Below are 13,225 nucleotides of genomic sequence, written 5' to 3' on the forward strand. Positions count from 1 at the left end.
CAACCTCTGAGTGCCCCGGCCCCACCAGCTACAATGGCGTGCCTGTGCCCCAGCACCAGAGGCAGTGGACCCCAAGCACCCAGGCACCAGTGGCAGCAGCAGTGTGCCCACACCCAGGCCCCAGAGGCAGCAGCCCACCAGTGCCCGGGCACCAGCGGCAGTGACCCCTCAGTGCCTGGGCCCCACCAGCAATGGCAGCGTGCCTACATCCAACCCCCAGAGGTGGCAGCCCCCTGGCACCTGGGCATTAGCAGCAGTGGCACACCCACACCCAGGCCCCAGCAGCGGCAACCCCACAGTGCCCCAGCCCCACCAGTGGTGGGGCGTGCCTGCGCCCCCACACCAGAGGTGATAGAAGCTCAGGCCCCACTGCTCCACAGCCCCAGCTGCTCTGGCTGGACTGCACCATGGCCCCAGCTGCTCCAGCTCCACCATGCCACAGTCCCAGCTCCTTTGGCTCCACTGTGCCCTGGCTCCAGTAGCATCAGCTCGATCCTGCCCCACCTCCAGCTCCTGCTCAACCGCACCCCCAGCTCCAGCTGCTTTGGCTTGGCCATGCTCAGGCTCCAGCTGACTTGGTGCCAGTAACTTTGGGCCAGCCACACTCCAGTTCCAGCTCCTTCAGCCCAGTGGTGCTCCAGCTCCTGCTTCTTCAGTCCAGCCATGCTTCAGCTGAAGCTGCTTCAACCACCCACACCCAAGCCCCAGCTGCTTTGACCTAGCTGTGCTTCATTCCCAGCTCTTCCCATGCTTCAGCTCCAGCTGTTCCCATACTTCACACCCAGCAGCCTCTGCTCAGCCATGCTTCAGATCAGCTGCACTCCAGCTCAGCCATCTCGCAGCTCAGCTGGGGGCCAACCAGAGCACCCGTGGATTGAGGCAGGCCAGAATACACAGCCCTTGACCCCCATCCAGCAGTGGCAAGAGGAAACTGCGACCATATATTTTCACTATGAGGAAAAATAAACCAACACCGACAGGCACTATGCAAAAATATGTTAAATCTCAAGACCCAAAGGAAAATGACAAGCACCCAGAAATCAACCCCAAAAGCACAGAAATGTATAACCTTAGTGACAGAGAATGCAAAATAGCCATCATAAAAAAGCTCAATGAAATACAAGAAAACACAGATAGTTCAATGAAATCAGGAGTTTCTTCACAAAAGAGATTGAAACTATAAAGAAAACCAATAAGAAATATTAGAGATGAAAAACACAATAGAGGAGATAAAGACAAAACTGGAAGCCTTAAGCATCAGGGCTGACAATATGGAGGAAAGAATTAGCAATATTGAGGACAATGATGCAGAAATGCTCCAGATGGAGGAGGAAAGAGAACTAAGACTAAAAATAAATGAAGAAACTCTCCTAGAAATATCCAAATCAATTAGGAAATCCAACATAAGGATAATAGGTATTCCAGAGGGAGATGAGATAGAAAAAGGAGCAGAGAACTTGTTCAAAAAAATAATAGCTGAGAACTTCCCAAACCTGGGCAAGAGCTGGAAATACCAGTGAATGAAATAAATAGATCTCCTAAATATATCAACATGAAAAAATCCTCTCCAAGACATACAGTAGTAAAGCTGGCAAAAGTCAACAACAAAGAAAAAATATCAAGGGCAGTTAGCCAAAAAAAAAAAAAAAAAAAAAAGACGTATAAAGTAATTCCTGTCAGGCTCTCAGCCGATTTCTCGACAGAAACTTTAAAATCTAGGAGAGAGTGGAACGATATATTCAAAATTCTGGAGGACAAAAACTTTCAGCTAAGAATACTCTATCCAGCAAAAATTTTCTCCAGATATGATGGAGAAATAATAACTATCCCAGATAAGCAAAAGCTAAGGGAGTTCATTGCCACAAAACTCCCACTAAAAGAAGTGCTCAAGAAGGCCCTCATGCCTGGGAAAAAAAGAGAAAGGGATTCAAAGTTGTGAACAAGGAGGAAAATAGGTTGACAAAACTGAAAAATTGGAGCTCTCTATCAGAATAGATTAGCAAACAATTATAAAACCAAAGATCAAGGGAAGTTAAGCACCAAAAATAAATATAACCTCATCACGTTAAACACAAATTCACAACACAAGAAGGAATAAGAAGTGACAATAATAACTTAGAAAGGGAAGAGGAAAGAGATCGAATTGACTTAATCTAAGGGAATAAGAGGTCATCAAAAAATGGACTATCACATCCATGAGAATCTTTATACAAACCTCATGGTAACCAGTAACCAAATAATCAGAACAGAGTCACACATGATAAAGAAAGAGAAAACTAAGAGAACCCCCATATGGAACTACCAAACTGAATTGGTAGTCCGAAACACATGGGATGAGAAACAAAAGAAATGTAAAAGGACTGAAAATGAGCAATAAAATAACAACAGTAAGCTCTCATATATCAATAATTACCCTAAATGTAAATGAACTGAACTCTCCAATCAAAAGACACAGAGTAGTGGGATGGATTAAAAAACAAAACCCAACAATGTGCTGCCACTAGGAAACACATCTCAGCTCTAAAGACAAACAGGCTCAGAGTGAAAGGATGGAAGACAATACTCCAAGCTAATGGCAAACAAAAGAAAGCAGGTGTTGCCGTACTTATATCAGACAAAGTTGACTTCAAGATAAAACAGGAAATGAGAGACAAAGAGGGGCAATATATAATGATAAAAGGGACACTCCACCAAGAAGACATATCACTTTTAAATATATATGCAGCCAACACAGGAGCACCAAGGTATGTAAAGCAACTATTAACAAACCTAAAAGGAGATACTAACAACAACACAATAATAATAGGGGATCTTAACACCCCACTTTCATCAATGGATAGATCCTGCAGATAGAAAATCAATAAGGAAATAATGGACTTAAACAAAAACTTGATGAGATGGACTTAATAGATATATATAGAGCACTCTATCCAAACACAGCAGATTATGCATTCTTCTCAAGCACACATGGAACATTCTCAGGAATAGACCATATGTTGAGAAACAAGGCATTCTTATATAAATTTAAGAAGATTGAAATCATAACAAGCATCTTTTCTGACCATAACACCATGAAGCTAGAAATCAACTCCAAGAAAAAAACTGGGAAAGTGACAAAGTTGTGGAGACTCAACAACATGCTACTGGGAGAGAAGTCAAGACGGCAGTGTAGGCAGACTCTGAACTCACCTCCTCCCATGGACACAGCCAATTTACAACTACTCATGTAAAAATTACCCCTGAGCAAGAACTGAAAACTGGATAAGAGGAGCTCCTGCAACAAACGACAATCCTAATTGAGGTGGAAGAGGCACAAATCCCCTTCTGGTGAGAAAAAAATGCCACCTTCACAAGCCATAGTGCTTCATGGCCGCCCGGGAGCAGCCCAAAGGTACGCAGCCCTCCCTGGAGGAGTAGGCACCTGAGCCAGGGAGTGCCCCCGCTGTAGGCATTTTTTGGACCCAACACAATCGAAACAAGTGACATGATATCTGACTTTGCTTGCTACTAAAACATTGGGGAGTACCCCCAGAAAAGCTGGTTCACAAAGAACTTAAAACCGGCTCCTAAAGGGCCCACACGCAAATTCACCCATTTCAGAAAGCAACCTAAAATCACCAGAAAGAAAGGTGCACAGAGCTTTGGTGAAAAGATACTCACCCGATAGGCTCTGAGTGCATCCCAGTGAGAGGTGAGACCTCTCCAGGGACTGGGACATTGGCGGTGGCCATTGTTATGGCCTGGTGTGGGCATGCTGACACAGACACTGGCAGATGCTATTTGAGTTCTCCCTGGGGACTGCTAGCCCAGGGTCTGCCCCACACACTAGAGCACCAATTTAATCTAGCTCAGCCAGGGCAGGCAGCCCGCCCTAGGGACTGGCTCCACTCAACAACAAGCCCTCGGGCAACTTGTGGTCCTGCTAAGTGAGCTGCCTGGATTCTCCGCAGATTGGCGGGTGGGTCCAAGGAGCAGGTGGAGAGTGTGGGGCAGTGGTGGAGTGTGTGGGGCTCCGGCCTTGGAGAGACTGGGTCCACTTCAGGAGGTTGGGGTGCACACACAGGGCAGGACTGTGTTGACTGTGTGTGTGGACCTGTGGGCAGTGGGGCTTGTCAGTTGCAGAAGATTTGTGCTTCTCAAAGACCCACATAGGGGGTTTGCCCGACCTTCCAAAGCCTGAAACAGTTGGGTGCTCCTGTGCCTGAGAGCAGGCCCACCCCGCTGCAATCCTCAGAGAGCTGACAAGAGACCTAAAGGCTGGAGGCTTATAGCAATTGTAAGCCCATGAGCCTAACAACATGCCACACTGGGGGCCTACTCACTTAAAAGAAATACCGCAACACAAATGTGCTATTAGAACTTTCAGCCAGCTGTGCTGGGGCTCCCCACACCTGATAAAAAGAGTAAAGGGCCCACAACAACTGCAAGCAGCTGAGCATTACAACAACTGGCCTGGGGCATAGCTCAGCCTCCCTGGGCACCTACAGGGAGAGCGGCCACGCCACAACAGAAGGACACATGTAGCCCACATAGGGGTCACTCCTGGAACATTCAGAACTGAGGGAAGCACACTGCTGGGCCTCATAAGGCATCACTTATATAAGGTCACCTCTCTAAGATCAGGAGACGTAGCTGACCTACCTAATACATAGACATAAGCACAGGGAAAGAGGCAAAATGAGGAGGCAAAGGAATACGTTCCAAGTAAGGGAACAGAACAAACCCCAGAAAAGGAACTAAGTGAAATGGAAATGAGCAACCTACCTGACAAAAAGTTCAAACAAAGAGTGTTAAGGATACTCACTGATCTTGGGAGAAGAATGGATGAAATCAGTGAGAATGTCAACAAAGAAAGGGAAGATATAAAAAAGAACCAATCAGAAATGAAGAATACAATACTGAAAATGACAAATTCACTAGAATGACTCAAAAGCAGAGTAGAGGATACAGAAGAACGGATCTGCAAGCTGGATGAAAGACTAGAAGAAATCACCCAAGCTGAACAGGTAAAAGAAAAAAGAATTAAAAAGAGTGAGGACAGTCTAAGGGACCTGTGGGACAACATCAAGCACACTAACATCCATGTTATAGGTGTCCCAGAAGGAGAAGAGAGAGACAAAGGGGCAGAGAATCTATTTGAAGAAATTATAGATGAAAACTTCCCTAACCTAAGGAGGAAACAGACATCCAGGTACAGGAAGCACAGAGAGCACCAAACAAGATAAAGCCAAAGAGGCCCACACCAAGACACATCATAATCAAAATGTCCAGAATTAAAGATAAAGAGAAAATCCTAAAAGCCGCAAGAGAACGTCAAGTTACATACAAAGGAAACCCCATAAGGCTATCAGCTGACTTCTCAGCAGAAACCTTACAGGCTAGAAGAGAGTGGCATGATATATTTAAAGTGCTAAAAGGAAAAAACCTACAGCCAAGAATACTCTACCCAGCAAGGTTATCATTCAAAATGGAAGGAGAGATAAAAAGATTCCCAGACAAGCAAAAATTAAAGGAGTTTGTCACCAAGAAAGCAGTACTACAAGAAATGCTCAAGGGACTTATTTAGGGGGAAAAGAGAAGACCACAAATAGGAAAAAGTATGTATTTCCATGATAAGAGGGTAATGGATACAAATGCACAAAAAAGAGGTTAGATATGATATCAAAAACATAAAATGTGGGAGGAGGGGAGTTAAAGAGTAGAGCTTTCAGACAGAGGTAAAACTAAAGAGACCCTCAACTTAATATAGATTCCTATATATGTAGGGTACTGTATATGGACCCCATGGTAATCACAAAACAGAAACCTATAATAAATACACAAAAAACTAAGAGAAAGGAACCCAAACATAATACTAAAGAAAGCCATCAAACCACAAGGGAAGAGAGCAAGAGAAGAAGAAAGGAACAGAGAAGGACTACTAAAACACTGAGAAAAAAAGTTAAAAAATGGCAGTAAGTACATACTTATCAATAGCTACTTTAAATATCAATAGACTAAATGCTCCAATTAAAAGGCATAGGGTGGCTGATTGGATTAAAAAACAAGACCCATATACATGCTGCAAACAAGAGACACACTTCAGACCTAAAGACACTCACAAACCGAAAGTGAAGGGATGGAAAAAGATACTCCACACAAATGGCAATGAAAACAAAGCTGGGGTAGCAATACTCATATCAGACAAAATAGACTTTAAAACAAAAACTTTAAAAAGAGACAAAGAAGGGCATTACATAATGATCAAGGGAACAATCCAACAAGAGGATATAACACTTGTAAATATCTAGGCACTCAACGTAAGAGCACCTAAATATATAAAGCAATTATTAATAGACATAAAAAGAAATAGACAGTTTCTTTTAGGGGGCTTTAACACTCCACTTACACCAACGGATAGATCGTCCAAACAGAAGATCAATAAGGAAACATCGGCCTTAAATGACACACCAGAACAGATGGACCTAGTAGATATATACAGAATATTCCATCCAAAAACTGAAGAATACACATTCTTTTCAAATGCACATGGAACATTCTCCAGGATTTATCACATATTAGGCCACAAAACAAGTCTCAACAAATTTAAGAAGACTAAAATAATACCAAGCATCTTTTCTGACCACAATGGTACGAAACTAGAAATCAGCTATAGGAAGAAAATCAGAAAAGCCACAAATATGTGGTTAAACAAAATGCTACTGAACAATGATTGGGTCAACAAAGAAAGGAGAAATCAGAAAATACCTGGAGACAAATGAAAACGAAAATACGACATGCCAGAATTTATGGGATACAGCAAAAGCAGTTCTAAGAGGGAAGTTTATAGCAATAGAGGCCTATCTCAATAAACAAGAAAAATCTCAAATAAACAATCTAACAACACCTAAAGGAACTAGAAAAAGAACAAACAAAGACCAAAATCAGTAGAAGAAGAGAAATAATAAAAATCAGAGCAGAAATAAATGAAATAGAGACTAAAAAAACAATAGAAAAAAATTAATAAAATCAAGAGCTGGTTCTTTGAAAAGATAAACAAAATTGACAAACCTTTAGCTAGACTCACCAAGAAAACAGAGAGAAGGCTCAAATAAGTAAAATCAGAAATGAAAGAGGAGAAATTACAATGGACACTTCAGAAATACAAAAGATTATAAGAGAATACTATGAAAAGCTATATGCCAACAAATTGGACAATCTGGAAGAAATGGATAAATTCTTAGAATCATACAACCTTCCAAAACTGGATCAAGAAGAAGTAGAGAATTTGAATAGACCAATCACCAGTAAGGAGATCGAAACAGTAATCAAAAACCTCCCCAAAAATAAAAGTCCAGGACCAGATGGCTTCCCTGGTGACTTCTACCAAGCATTCAAAGAAGACATAACACCTATCCTTCTTAAACTCTTTCAAAAATTGAGGAAGGGGGGAAGCTCCCTAACTCATTCTACGAAGCTGACATTACCCTGATATGAAAACCAGACAAGGGCAACATAAAAAAAGGAAATTACAGGCCAATATCACTGGTGAACATCGATGCAAAAATCCTCAACAAAATACTAGCAAATCGCATACAGCAATACATTAAAAAGATTATACACCATGATGAGGTGAGATTTATTCCAGGGATACAGGGATGGTTCAACATTCGCAAATCAATCAATGTGATACACCACATTAATAAAATGAAGAATAAAAGTCACATGATCATCTCAATAGATGCAGAGAAAGCATTTGACAAGATACATCATCCATTTATGATAAAAACTCTGAAGAAAATGGGTATAGAAGGAAAGCACCTCAACATAATAAAGGCCATATATGACAAACCCATAGCTAATATCACCCTCAATGGTGAAAAACTGAAAGCTATCCCTCTAAGAACAGGAACCAGAGAAGGATGCCCACTCTCACCACTCCTATTTAACATAGTGTTGGAAGTCCCAGCCAGAGCAGTCAGGCAAGAAAAAGAAATAAAAGGGATCCAAATTGGAAAGGAAGAAGTGAAACTGTGACTATTTGCAGATGACATGATTTTATATATAGAAAACCCTAAAGAATCCACCAAAAAACTTTTAGAAGTAATAAGCAAACACAGTAAAGTTGCAGGATACAAAATCAACATACAAAAATCAGTTGCATTTCTATACACTAACAACGAAGTAGCAGAAAGAGAAATTAAGAATACTATCCCACTTACAATTGCAACAAAAAGAATAAAATACCTAGGAATAAACTTAACCAAAGAGGTGAAAGATCTGTACACTGAAAACTACAAAACATTGCTGAAAGAAATTGAAGAAGACACAAAGAAATGGAAAGATACTCCATGCTATTGGATTGGAAGAATTAACATAGCTAAGATGTCCATACTTCCTAAAGCAATCTATAGATTCAATGCAAACCTTAGCAAAGTTTCAACAACAATTCTCATAGAAATAGAACAAAGAATCCTAAAATTTATATGGAACAACAAAAGACCCTGAATAGCTAAAGGAATCCTGAGAAAAAAGAACAAAGTTGGAGGTATCAAACTCCCTGATTTCAAAATATACTACAAAGCTATAGTAACCAAAACAGCATGGTACTGGCACAAAAACAGACACACAGATCAATGGAATAGAATCAAAAGCCCAGAAATAAACCCACACATCTATGGACAGCTAATCTTCGACAAAGGAGCCAAGAGCATACAATGGAGAAAGGAAAGTCTCTTCAACAAATGGTTTTGGGAAAACTGGACAACCACATGCAAAAAAATGAAAATAGACCATTACCTTACACCATATACAAAAACTAACTCAAAATGGATTAAAGACTTTAATGTAAGACCTGAAACTATGAAACTTCTAGAAGAAAACATAGGCAGTACGCTCTTTGACATTGGTCTTAGCAACATATTTTCAAGCACCATGTCTGACTGGGCAAGAGAAACAATAGAAAAAATAAACAAAGGGGACTACATCAAACTAAAAAGCTTCTGCACAGCAAAGGAAACCATCAACAAAACGAAAAGACCACCTAACAATTGGGAGAAGATATTTGCAAACCATGCATCTGATAAGGGGTTAATCTCCAAAATATATAAAGAACTCATGTATCTCAACAACAAAAAAACTAACAACCCAATTAAAAAATAGGCAAAAGACCTGAACAGACATTTCTCCAAAGAAGATATACAGATGGCCAAAAGGCACATGAAAAGATGTTCAACATCATTAACTATCAGGGAAATGCAAATCAAAACTACAATGAGATATCACCTCACACCCATCAGAATGGCTATAATTAACAAGACAGGAAACAACATGTGTTGGAGAGGATGTGGAGAGAAGGGAACTCTCATACACTGCTGGTGGGAGTGCAAACTGGTACAGCCACTATGGAAAACAGTATGGAGATTCCTCAAAAGTTTAAGGATAGAACTACCATACGATCCAGCTATTCCATTGCCGGGTATTTGTCCCAAGAATGTGAAAAGACCAACGCGTAAAGATACATGCATCCCTGTGTTCACTGCAGCGTTATTCACAATAGCCAAGACTTGAAAGCAACCTAAGTGCCCATCAAGGCAAGAATGCATAAAGAAGCTGTGGTATATACACACAATGGAATACTACTCAGCCATAAGAAAGGATGAAATCCAGCCATTTGTGACAACATGGATGGACATTGAGGGTATTATGCAAAGTGAAATAAGTCAGAGGAGAAGGTCAAATACTGTATGATCTCACTCATTAAGTAGTAGATAATAACAACAACAAACACATAGAGACAGAGATTGGATTGGCAGTTACCAGAGGGGAAGGGGGGAGGGAGGAGAGTGAAAGAGATAATTAGGCACATGTGTGTGATGATGGATTGTAATTAGTATTTGAGTGGTGAACATGAGAACATGATGTAATCCATGCAGAAATAGAAGTATATTGATGTACACCTGAAATTTATACAATGTTATAAACCAATGTTACCACAACAAACAAAAACAAACAAACAAAATGCTATAAACAACCAATGGATCATTGATGAAATTAAAGGAGAAATCAAGTCATATCTGGAGACAAATGAAAATGAAAATACACCGTACCAGGGGCCAGCCCCATGGTGTAGCGGTTAAGTGTGTGCATTCTGCTGCTGGCAGCCCAGGTTCGGATCCTGGGCACGCAGCGATGCACCGTCTGTCAGGCCGTGCTGTGGCAGCATCCCGTATAAAGTGGAGGAAGATGGGCACAGATGTTAGCCCAGGGCCAGTCTTCCTCAGCAAAAAAAGAGGAGGATTGGCACGGATGTTAGCTCAGGGCTGACCTTCCTCAAAAAAAAAAAAAAATTACACTGTACCAACTCATATGGGATGCAGCAAAAGTGGTCCTGAGAGTGAAACTCATAGCAATACAGGCCCACCTTAATAAACAAGAAAAAGCCCAAATAAGCAACCTCAAACTATGCCTAACAGAATTAGAAAAAGAAGAACAAACAAAGCCTAAAGTCAGCAGAAGGAGGGAAATAATAAAAATCAGAGCAGAAATAAATGAAATTGAAATAAAAAAAAAAAACAGTAGAAAGGATCAATGAAACAAAGAGCTGGTTCTTTGAGAAGATAAACAGAATTGACAAACCCTTAGCCAGACTCACCAAGAAAAAAAGAGAGAAGGCTCAAATAAATAAAATTAGAAATGAAAAAGGAGAAATTACAACGGATACCATAGAAATACAAAAAATTATAAGAGAATACTATGAAAAACTATATGCCAAGAAATTTGACAATCTAGAAGAAATGGATAAATTCTTAGACTCATGCAACCTGCCAAAACTGATTCAAGAAGAAATAGAGAACCTAAATAAACCAATCACAAGTAAAGAAATTGAAACAGTATTCAAAAACCTCCCAAAAAAGAAAAGTCCAGGACCAGATGGCTTCTCTGGAGAATTTTACCAAACATTCAAAGATTTAATACCTATCCTTCTCAAAATATTCCAAAAAATAGAGGAAGATGGAATACTTCCCAACACATTCTATGAGGCCAACATCACCCTGATAACAAAGCCAGACAAAGACAATACTAAGAAGAAAAACTACAGACCAATATCCCTCATTAACATAGATGCAAAAATCCTCAACAAAATATTGGCAAACTGAATACAGCAATATATTAAAATGATCATACACCATGATCAAGTGGGATTTATACCAGGGACACAGGAATGGTTCAACATCTGCAAATCAATCAATGTGATACACCACATTAACAAAACTAGGAATAAAAACCATATGATCATCTCAATAGATGCAGAGAAGGCATTTGACAAGATCCAACATGCATTTATGATAAAAACTCTTAACAAAATGGGTATAGAAGGAAAGTACCTTAACATAATAAAGGCCATATATGACAAACCCACAGGCAACATCATACTCGACGGGGAAAAACTGAAAGCCATCCCTCTGAAAACAGGAACAAGACAAGGGTGCCCACTCTCGCCACTCTTATTCAACACAGCACTGGAGGTTCTGGCCAGAGCAATTAGGCAAGTAAAAGGAATAAAAGGAATACAAATGGGCAATGAAGTGAAACTCACACTGTTTGCAGATGACATGATCTTATATATGGAAACCCCTAAAGAATCCATTGGAAAACTAATAGAAATAATCAACAACTACAGCAAATTTGCAGGGTACAAAATCAACTTACAGAAATCAGTTGCATTTCTATATACCAACAACGAACTAACAGAGAGAGAACTCAAGAAGACAATCTCATTTACAATTGCAACAAAAAGAATACAATATCTAGGAATAAATTTAACCAAGGAAGTGAAAGACCTATACAATGAAAACTATAAGATGTTATTGAGGGCCAGCCCCGTGGCTTAGCAGTTAAGTGTGCGCGCTCCGCTGCTGGCGGCCCAGGTTCGGATCCCGGGTGCACACCGATGCACCACTTCTCCAGCCATGCTGAGGCCGCGTCCCACATACAGCAACTAGAAGGATGTACAGCTATGACATACAACCATCTACTGGGGCTCTGGGGGAAAAAATAAATAAATAAAAATTATTAAAAAAAAGACATTATTGAGTGAAATAAATGATGACATAAAGAAATGGAAATATATTCCATGCATTTGGATTGGAAGAATAAATATAGTTAAAATGTCCATACTACCTAAAGCAATCTACAAGTTCAATGCAATCCCAATCAGAATCCCAAGGACATTCTTCATGGAAATAGAACAAAGAGGGGCCGGCCAGGTGGTGCAAGTGGTTAAGTGTGCGCGCTCCACTGCGGCGGCCCGGGGTTCGCCAATTTGGATCCCAGGCGCGCACTGCTTGGCAAGCCATGCTGTGGCGGCATCCCATATAAAGTAGAGGAAGATGGGCTTGGATATTAGCACAGGGCCTCAGCAAAAAGAGGAGGATGGGCAGATGTTAGCTCATGGCTGATCTTCCTCAAAATAAATAAATAAATAAATAAATAAATAAATAAATAAAAAAAATTGGCTTTGAAAAAAAAAGAAATAGAACAAAGAATACTGAAATTCATATGGGGCAACAAAAGACCCCGAATAGCTAAAGCAATCCTGAAAAAAAGAACAAAGCTGCAGGCATCACAATCCCTGACTTCAAAACATACTACAAAGTGTTAGTAATGAAAACAGTATGGTACTGGTACAAAAACAGATACACAGGTCAATGGGACAGAATGGAAACCCCAGAAATAAAACCTCACATCTACGGGCAGCTAATCTTTGACAAAGAAGCTAAGAACATACAATGGAGAAAGGAAAATCTCTTCAATAAATGGTGCTAGGAAAACTGGACAGCCACTTGCAAAAGAATGAAAGTAGACCATCTTCTTTCACCATACACAAAAATTAACTCAAAATGGATCAAAGACCTGAAGGTGAGACCCGAAACTATCAAACTCCTGGAGGAAAATATAGGTAGTACACTATTTGTCATCCGCCATAAAGGGATCTTTTCAAATTCCATGTCTACTCAGACAAGGGAAACAAAAAGAAAAAATAAACAAGTGGGACTTCGTCAGATTAAAGAGCCTCTACAAGGCAAATGAAACCAGGATCAAAATGAATAGGGAACCCACCAGCTGGGAAAAAATATTTGCAAACCATATATCTGACAAGGGATAATCTCCATAATATATAAAGAACTCATGCAACTGAACAACAAAAAAAAAACAACCTGATCAAAAAATGGGCAGAGGAAAT

The sequence above is a fragment of the Diceros bicornis genome, chromosome 37 (genome assembly GCF_020826845.1).
Source record: "Diceros bicornis minor isolate mBicDic1 chromosome 37, mDicBic1.mat.cur, whole genome shotgun sequence".
NCBI lineage: Eukaryota > Metazoa > Chordata > Mammalia > Perissodactyla > Rhinocerotidae > Diceros > Diceros bicornis.